This window comes from Mus pahari, chromosome 4 (assembly GCF_900095145.1).
Source record: "Mus pahari chromosome 4, PAHARI_EIJ_v1.1, whole genome shotgun sequence".
NCBI classification, from domain to species: Eukaryota; Metazoa; Chordata; class Mammalia; order Rodentia; family Muridae; genus Mus; species Mus pahari.
The window spans coordinates 17,608,476-17,618,500 of NC_034593.1; the positions used below are offsets into that span (position 1 = coordinate 17,608,476).

The window sequence follows — 10,025 nt, forward strand, 5'->3', positions numbered from 1 at the left end:
TTTAGCCCTGGCTGTCCTGGAACTCACTCTGTAGACCAGGCTGGCCTCGAACTCAGAAATCCGCCTGTCTCTGCCTCCCAAGTGCTGGGATTAAAGGCATGCGCCACCACGCCCGGCTTGATGTAATACCTTTTATGATTAAACTTCTGCCACTTTTATGTTCTAAAAATACTTGATTTCATGTACCCATGGACAAGAATTGTTTCCTCTTATGGCTCCCTCTTTATGATTATCTTCATCTAATCACCCTCCCCCCCAACCCCCACCCCCGATTAAACAAAAGATAGTGTCCCACCATGCACCTTTGGCTGACTTGGAATTTGCTGTGTTAGCCCACCAGTCTGTCAGTACCTCTGACCCGTAACCCCACACAGAGATTCCTTGCTCTCTGGAGTGCTGGGATTAAAGGCATATACCACCATGCCTGGCTTCCTTTGCACCTTTTGATTTATCATGTGACGGTTCCTAAGAAGAATTGTAAAAGTTGTATGGAACTTGATTTTTACAACAGTGACAACATTCTTATATCGCATTGTTTTCCTCCCTGAGCTGTGGGCCTATGTAACCTCAATAACTTCAGTTAACCCACACCTTTTGGTCAGCCAAGATGAGCATTCAGTAGGTGAAAAGTGATAGTGATCTTGGGCTGCAGAGAGTTCTTGCAGAGGGCCAGGGCCAGCTCCCAGCCCCTCCAAGTCTGTATATGGTACCTCAGCACTCTCTGTCCTAGGGATCCAGGGTCCTGTTCTGGCCCTCTTGGCCATTAGATATGCACACAGTGTACAAACAGCTATGCAGACAAGCATGTATAAACATAAAATAGAAATAAATATATAAAAAGTCAGTGATAATGTTTAAGATCTGATTTGAATGTACGAGGAGTGGAAGCCTGAGGCCAGCACTACGCAGGTGAGTGTGAGTGTGAGCGTGAGCGAGGTGGGACTCCAGCTCCAGGACATCCGCCATCTTGTTCTAGACTTTGGGCATCTGCACTCACACTTGCTCATGCTGTGAGTGTGCACAGACTGACTTAAAATTTACAACTGTCCATTTAAGTAATAATAAATGAGTATTAATTTCACAAGTTTTATTTTTATATTTGTTCCAAGATTTTCGATGTTTTAATAGGTTTATAAAAATCATGAAGTTACCACTAATTGGGAACGATTGGCTTGATTATAATCTTGGTCATTTTTGTAGCACTATACTACCATCTGAAACAGCTGTAAACCATATTTTCCAAGCTCCTTAAATTGACTATATTTATAGAGTTTCACATGGCTATTTTTTAATTGTCTGGTCTTTGGAAGCCATCAAAAATAAAGTCAGAACAGGAAATTTCCTGTGCTTTAGTTACTGGAGTATTCTGAATTTCATTTGCTTCTGAAATGTTGAAATGTGGATATTGTTTCATACATTACTACGAAGTGTGGAAAACTAGCAATAACAATAAAAGCTTTGTATTTATACAGTAACATATGTCTAGCATCATATTAGCAATTGAAGCATGGAAAGATAAGCGCTCATGAGATGGCTGAGCAGGTAAAGATGTGTGCAGCCAAGCCTACTGACCTGAGTGTGATCCCTGGGACCTACAAGGTGGAAAGAGAGAACAGATTCTTCATGCTCCGATCTCCATGCATGCACTATTCATCACACACACACACACACACTCACACATGTCCACTCTATCTACCTGCCTGCCTTCCTGTCCATAAACTGTAAATAATAGGCAAACATATACAATAGTAAAAATGTAAAAAATTAAAAACCTATAAATAATAGGTAGGATCTTTTTTCTTTCACAATCTATAAAGGGCAGGCAGATAAGATATTACATTAAGCAGTCACTTATAGTTCTCACAGAGTGATTTTAACCAATGATATTACAAAGGAGATAATTTTAAACAGTCAGAGCTTCTGAATTTTTTGCTATTTCTGTAATGTTGGCTATACTCTGGAAGAATGGTTTTTGTTCTTAAGGGAATTTGTGGAAACTGAACACAAATTGAAGCTCTGTATAGTATTTAGGCAGCAGCATGTTGAGACACAGCCCACAGCAAAGAAGTATTTGTTTTGAGACAGGGCTATAACCTGGCTAGCCTAGAAAATCACTGTGTAACTCAGTCTGGCCTGGAGCTCCTCCTCATTCTGTGCCTTCTTTCCTAGTGCTGGGATTTAAAAAGCATGCTACCATGCCTGCTTTCAGTACTTTCTTTGTTTTAACTAGGGTGTGTGTGTGTGTGTGTGTGTGTACACATGGCATGTATGTGGAGGCCAGAGGACAATCTGGCATGTTAGCACTAAGGTGGCTTCCAGTGTGTGTTTTCTTTTTTTGTGGATAGGGTCATAACTGCGTGTCCTTGGATGTTGGAGAACTCACTGTATAGTCAGACTGGCCTTACTTTTCCAGGGATCTAGCTAGCTCCACCTCCTGAACGGTCAGATTAAAGTTACCGGGCTCCATCCAAAGATATTTAATGCATCATGTTTTGTCAATGACAGATTCATTTTGAAAACAAATGGCCCGTTATTTTACACAAATGTATTTTTCAAGAGAACTGTAGTTGTACTTGTTAAAGTGAGGTTTGAATTACCCATTCTGGTATTCTTAGAATTTAATGTAGAGTAAAGTTAGATAGTTTTATTCAGTCTATTTTTCTGCTAAGGCCTGTCAGGATTTTGTTGTAGTTCTGCGATGCAACCAAGGTTACATCATTGTGTCTTTGTACGTATGTGTGCTGAGCATGTGTTTCAGTGTTTGAGGTTGTGCTGGGAGTTCTAAGGCACTGAGCCACCGTGCACTTGAGGTCAGTGGCTGAGATGTGATACCTAAGCAGAGGAGACGGTGCTCGTCAGCATCCGAAAGTGCTTAGAAGGGAGGGGTTCAGTGAAGCTGGAAGGACTCGGAGGGTATTTCTAACTGTGGACATCATGGAGGCTCAAGGCATCTTTTGGGAGTATCAGTAGTAACATGCCAGCTGAGAGCCCTGGCAGTATTTAAGTTTCTGGGTTTTTCAAAACCAAATTGTCATTTTTTAAAAATTAAATTTCTAAATGTATTACAAACAATTGACATCTTTCTTACAAGAGAAGCTTAAAAAGGAAAGGAAGAGCCTTGTGGTACAGGAGAGGGCAGGTTAGCCCCTTCCTAGGTTCAGGGACATTGCTGTGAGTAAAGCAGAGGGCAGCCCGTTGCCATTTTCAGCCCTCAGGTTTTATGTTTTATATGAAGCAGCTACTTGTTTGTTTGATAGAGAAAAATAAAACACGTTCGTATTATAGATGAAGACGGTAGTAAGCTGTGCCAGATTTTTTCATCCTTTTTCTGCTTGATTAATCAGTCATTGGTCTTGAGGACTCAGGAACTAGGTAAGTCGATAATTTGGAAATGTAGCTGAGCCTGATGTTAATATCTGGTGCCCAGGTGAAAAACCCATGATTTCAGCATAAGGAACAAATCCAGTAACAACTTTGTTGTCCCGGCGAGTCTGTATCTTTTGTGCTCAGCTCTATCAGGACAGGACTGAGATAGCCTTGGCTGCTGTCACCAGAGGCTGTCACACATGGCTGGTGCTGGGCGGCTTTTCTCCACCTTCCATCCGAGACAGGTAGAAACACAGATGTGGTCAACAGGATGAGTTGTGTGTGAATATAGTCGCCATATTGTGAGTTACAGTTTCACACAGTGGTCCCAGGAGACACACACAGAATTTTGTCTTCTGTAGCCCCTTGAGAGAACTTCTCAAGGTCTTCAGTGATTCTTACTGGTGGCCAGTAGGGTGAGTGGCATGTCATTGGCTGGGGTCTCCTAAACTTTCACTTAGAGACTTTCACTTAGAGTAACTAACTCATTCAGTGTGGTCTCTTGGTAATACTGCCTGGAAGAACCCTAGATTGGTAATGGAACATACTCTCTTTGATCAGGTGATGAATAATCTTAGTTGATATGGCTTACATATTACACTGAGTTAGGATATGGCCTTAGGCTCAACCTTGGATCTTCACATTGAAGGCTTCAGTGCCTAATAACAAAATCTGGCTGCTTAGGTATTTACTGCTGGGCAGCGGATTGATGAACCTGAACTTCTACCCCAGCCATCAGAAGTTCCTCTGCCCTCAGTGATTGCTGCTTTTCTCTCTTGTCTGGTTGAGCCTCAGCCAGTACTAGACTTGAGTGAGACCTTATATCTCCAGTGGCACTATGCTTAAGCCTAGCATCAGAGCAGTATTACCAGCAGTCACTGAAGGGCTTTCCTGTCAGTGGCAGTCCGAGGCTTCATGGAGCCTGAAAGCAGTCCTCCTGTGTTGCTGATCATGGAGCACTTTGAGTACTCCCGCCACAGCAGCAGTTACTTGTCAGGTTGAGTCGTCATTAGTAGCATCTGATGACCTGTGTGCACCTTTGTTTATCAAGGACTTCTACAAAACACAGGCACAGCCAGCCAAGCCATTTTTTATTTTGTATTGCAGCCTGTAGCTTTCAGAGATAGTGTCTTAACTATGTAGCCCTGTCTGTTGGTAACCTGTCAGACTAGTTCATTCTCTTAAAACCTGGGCAAGCATTCACACATCTGCAGCATGTTCAGTTAAGGTGTTGCCACAGTTGTTACTCTCATTGCTGATTTTCTTGTGAGCTTTCTTCTGAATTAGCACTTGAGCACTTTTCTCTCACTGCACCCACCTTGCTTTCTCTACTGCTTAGAGACTAAAAACCAAAGTCATTGACTTCTCTGTGCTCTCAGCTTTGTGTTAAGGCTTGCTTTAGTTTTGTCCATCTTGTTTAAACAACAGATTTGAGATGTCTTGCTCTTCAGTGTGGCTGCACACCAGTGAATGTGTTCTTCCACACTTTTGGCAGCATTCAGAAGTTGACCTTGAGCTGGTAGATCAGTGAGATTGGCTGTATCATTTTCAGTGTAATGTGGCCACAGCTGAGTAAATAGTAATGCCTGGTCCTTGCTCTTACTCCTTAAAGCCATCACACAATGCATCCACTTCACCTCTCCGAGACAGCTCCTGTGTCCAGAATAGCCTGTTTCTAGGGTGGTCGTTTTACCTGTGTCAAGAACAGTAATCCAACACTATAGGATCTAGTAGGAATGGTAACGTAATTTGTTTCAAGATGTACACACAGCTTTGCTCTATTAAGCCCGTCCATGTTTTACCATAGCTTGCTTTTTTTTTTTTTTTTTGTGGTTTGGGGAAACACTTTTAATCTTCACTGTGTGAGGAATTACAAGAACAATAAATTAAGCCATATACTGAACCAAAATTTCCTTTATACAAAATATTAAAATACAATTGCATTTCTAAATGAAATCATAGGCATACAGCTGTAGTCATTAAGTAAACTAAGCCAAACGCTATACATTAAAGAGAAACGTCAATGAGGCAAATGTATGAATGAAGATATTTCTGAACTCCCCCATTTCATTGAGCATCAAAACCCACCAGTCTCTTAGTCCTTTTCTTGTACATGATTCTGTATCCACACTCTCTGCATCTGATTGGATCCCTCGACTTTATCTCATTTTCCGTGTGACACTCTCCACAAATATGTTGTATCATTGGCTGCTGCTTTGGTGGTTGAACATCTTTCTGAGTGTCCATTGTTAGTGCCTCCACGACTGGAAGAAGTGTCCCTTCTCTGAGCATGCAAAAGCTTCTCCCTTGCATTTTTGTGCATGTCCAGTGTTTACCAGTGACTCCATCCTCAGGCTGTTAGTTTTTAGCCCCGGGTTGTGCACAGAAGGCTGGCTTCTTTGTGCTTGGGTGCAAAGGGCATCTTGGTTCTGAAGTTGCAGTGGTTGCAGCCTGCATTCAGCTTAGCAGCAGTCTTTGCGTTGTAGCCTACACAACAGTTAGGCTGCTTCCCTTGTATCTTAATTTTATTAGTGAACATCTGTTTGATAAATGAAGTCTGATGAGTGATTGCTGTATCCTTAATATTACATGGTTTATTCTCTAAAGGATAATTTGAGATGATCCTGAAGTGTAATACCTCTCTGAGTGTGGTCCTGGCAGAATTTAGACTGGTAACATGTTAAAAAATACCCTTGTTGGGATCCAGCTGTGCTTTAGCAGGTCTTCCTGTCTCTATGAAGGAGCAGGCATTCCCAGCGCGGACATTCTTTTCAAGTTGTGCTTTCTATCATACCAGCTTTATTAGGTCAGTACAGTTATTAACCATCTACAGTTTATAAAAGTCATTCTTCTTACGCTGATTATGTAAGTATAAAAGCATGTCATTATGAAGAGTAATTTTGATTTAAAAATTACTAAAAAATAAAACGTGCATGCGCATGGTGTGTGTGTGTGTGTGTGTGTGTGTGTGTGTGAGTGTGTGTGTGTGTGTGTTTGTCTGTAGCATAATACTGTAAATCAGAGGTCAACTCAAGAAATGTGTTTTCTCCTAACATATGGGCTGGCTTCAGGGGTCAAACTCAAGGTCATCAGGCTTGATGGTGAGTACCCTTACCTGCAGAGCATTCTCACCAGCCTGAAGGACAATTTCTTTACTTTTAAATTTAAAAGTCTAGGGGACTAGAGAGATGGCTCCACTTCTGACTGCTCTTCCAGAGGACGGGGTTTAGTTAATTTGCAGCACCTACATGGCAACTGACCACTGTCTGTAATTCCAGTTCCAGAAGTTCTGCCTGATGGCATCACATAGGTGTACATACAGGCAAAATGCTAGTGTACATAAAATAAAAATGTTTTGTTAAAAGCCTGTTTTAAATTAGAAAGTCTAAAACTTGAATACTTTAGGGTGGTATTATTAATTATCATGAAAACAGTTGCTAGCATGTCTCCTTCCCACATTATGTATACCTTTTCTTAACTACCTAGAATTTATTTTTTATCGTATTTATTTTTGAGGTACTCTTAATATATAGCCCAGGCTTGCCTAGAATTGCCATGTAGACCAGACTTGCCTAAAACTGATAGATCCGCTCTTGCTTCTGCCTCCTGAATGCAAGATGTAAAGATGTGTGCTGTGATGCATAGACCCACCTAGAATTTAGAATGAGTTACTGTTGTAGTAATTGGTAATGTGTGCATTTAGGATATATATATATATATACACACACACATACATACTTTGGTGTGCATTTTCATTTTTTCAGAATCTTGGTACCTGCCAGTTATATAGTCAACCTTTTAAGGACGTAGTTACCAGCATTACCCCTCTCTCCTTGCCCCTCAAGCAGGATCTGAGTTTTAGTCTCCCAGATTCATTACTGTTTGGGCATTTGGGTCATGGACTGCTCACTGACCCTCTGAGTGCTCTGTGGAGTGCCTGCTTGTAATTTACAGTTGCCTCTTTCTAACGGAGTTGGATTTTAGGTGCAAAGTCCCTTCTGGAGCAATTCTATAGACTCTTCTCTCTGGGGTGACTTCTTCTGCCCATTGGATTAGAAGGTTGAAAACCTGGGATGCCAGTTGGCTTTCTCCTTTTGTTAGTGGTGGGTTTAGCCATGTTTAAGAAACACTGCCTGATTCCAGGCCATAAAGACTTGCTCCTCTGATGTTATTTTAGCCTCCCACTAAGGTGGTGCTTCTGCATACAAAGTTGGTTTGTACCACAGCACCATCTTTTGACCTTCTTTAGCATAGGCTCTCATGAATGTTGTCCTTTGAAACCAGATTTTGTTGTTTATCGCAGGCTGACCTGAAGAGTATCTTTCTTAACTCAGATTCCTCAGGACTGAGCGCACAGGTACCAGCCAACACTCCCTTACTGCTTCTAGCTCATTTTAACAGGTTTTCTAGTAACTTAAAGTAGGTTTTGTAGTTCTTACCCTCAACTTCAACCCTGCAGCTGAGGTGTTTATATTCAGGTATAAGAGACTGAGAGAAAGACAGGTGCTCCAAGAGTTTGAGTAGAGGTAAACTTGCTTTTAGTAGGTAGCTCTCATCTCTAATTTGAAGTTTGAAGTAAACCCCGGAGAAGAGATAGTGATTAGAGCCGTCTCATAAGGCAGTCTCAAGTAACTTGCAGTCAGCATAAAAAAGGATTGTGTACTAGCTCAGAGACCAGTCCTGGATTTCTGTTCATTCCCTAGGCTTGTTAGGGTTTCCTTTTCCCTTCTAGGTAACACCCACATTTGTTGAGCTTTTCCCCTTAAGGCTCACGCTTTCTTAAACAGTGCCAAGTAGTGGAATGAGAGCTGGGGAAGGGAGAAGATTTGTCTCAAGTGACTGAAGGACACAGTGTTTGGTTGGCTTCATTCCTCTACCCTGATGAGAGGAATCTTGTTTCCTATGTACTCTAAGGACTGGAGAAGGGAGAGGGGATGACCCTGGCTGCCCAACAACCCTTGGGATCTACCTTGCAGCACCATACTCCACTTTTTACAGGGTTTAATGGGATCCAGATGAACATAGGTCCTAATGATGCTTGCACAAGTACTTTCCCAGTTGTACAGGGCCTGTTTGATATTGTTTGAGTGAATTAAGAATCTGAATTTTAGCTGTAAGACTTGAACTTCTGGATACTGTGTTTCTCATAGAAAGTTTGGAATCATGAGCGCATGTCTATCACTTTAGAGTGATACTTTTTGGACACTTCCTCCTTTGTTGTTTTGTAGTTTTGAGGGCATGTCTTTCTCTTTAGAGGGATACTTTATGGACACTCTTCCTCCTCTGTCGTTTGCAATCATGATTAAGTATGTATCAGTTTAGAGTGATACTTTTTGGATACTCTTGTTTTTGACTTGGCTCTGCTGAAGATGGACCCCCAAGGCCTTTCACAGGTTTGGTGAGCATGCTACTTACTGCTGAGCCATATTTTACATAGAAAAAGCTTTTGAAGTAGTCTTTCATGTGTGGTTAAAACTTATCTTTTCTTGTTGAGTTTTAGGTATTTTTCCTTCTCATAGATTTTTTTTTCTAGATTCCCATTTTGAGCAAAATCTGGCATTTCTTGGCTAAGAATTTGCATGAAAACCTTTTTTTTTTTTTTTTGGTAATGTTGCAGGTATGCACAATGGAGAGACCGGATATTTGAAGACTAAAGCAAAAATTGTATAATACATACTTGTGACTAAGACGTTAAAAAATACAGTCAGAGCTGGTGGTACAGCCTATAATTCTTGCTGTTTCGGAGGCTGACCAGGAAAATCACAAGGTCAGCTGCAGCCATGGCTACACAGAGGTACCCAAGGCTATCTGGGTAACTTTGTGAGACCCTATCTCAAAGTTAAAAATAAAAGGTGGACAGGAGTTGTTTTACAGTGGTAAGACTCTGGCTCAGACTATTGGAGGTCCTAGCTTAAGTCCAGGTGGATAAAAAAATAAAATTCTGTTTTCAGTGATAAGAGTTCTCTGGGGTTACATTTAAGTCATTAAAATATATTAATTTAGATATTCCTTTTGTTTTTGAAAGAACATCTTAGGGTTTCTGTTGCTGTGAATAGACATCATGGTCCCAGTAACTCTTACAAAGGAAAACATTTAATTGGGGGAGGGCTTAAAGTTTAGAGGTTTAGTCATTGTCATCATAGCAGGAAGAATGGTAGCCTGCAGGCAGACATGGTGCTGCAAAAGGAGCTGAGCTTTCTGAATTTGGATCAGCAGGCAGCAGGAAGAGACAATGAGACTCTGGGCCTGGCTTGAGCATCTGAAACCTCAAAGCCCACCCACTGTGACACACTTCCTCCAACTGAGACACACTACCTAATAATATTAGTCCTTATGAGCCAATGGGGACCATTTTCATTCAGACCACCACATAGATGCATTTAAAGATTGCATACTTTAGATTTTTTTCCCCCTCTTCATCCTACCTGGTAGTCAGAACTTTAACCCCATTTACTGTCATTTATAGGATAAGCCACAGAATGTAGAATATTACATGTGCTGCTATTCTGTATCGTCAGTCCTGTTTATAATATTCAGCAATCTAGTTAAAGGAATTTGTGTTGAAGGGTACCCCATATTCAAGGGCAGTAAGCTCTATTTTTATTTTAAAATGCCATTGTCTTTGGAAGGTATAGTTGTTGGTGTTAATTGCTTGACTT

The 10,025-nt window shown here is 41.2% G+C and overlaps 1 pseudogene; it reads right to left on the reverse strand.

The window, feature by feature from the left end:
- Positions 1-5,433: 5,433 nt before the first annotated feature.
- LOC110320012 lies at positions 5,434-5,613 on the reverse strand (annotated as a pseudogene).
- Between the last annotated feature and the right edge of the window lie 4,412 nt (positions 5,614-10,025).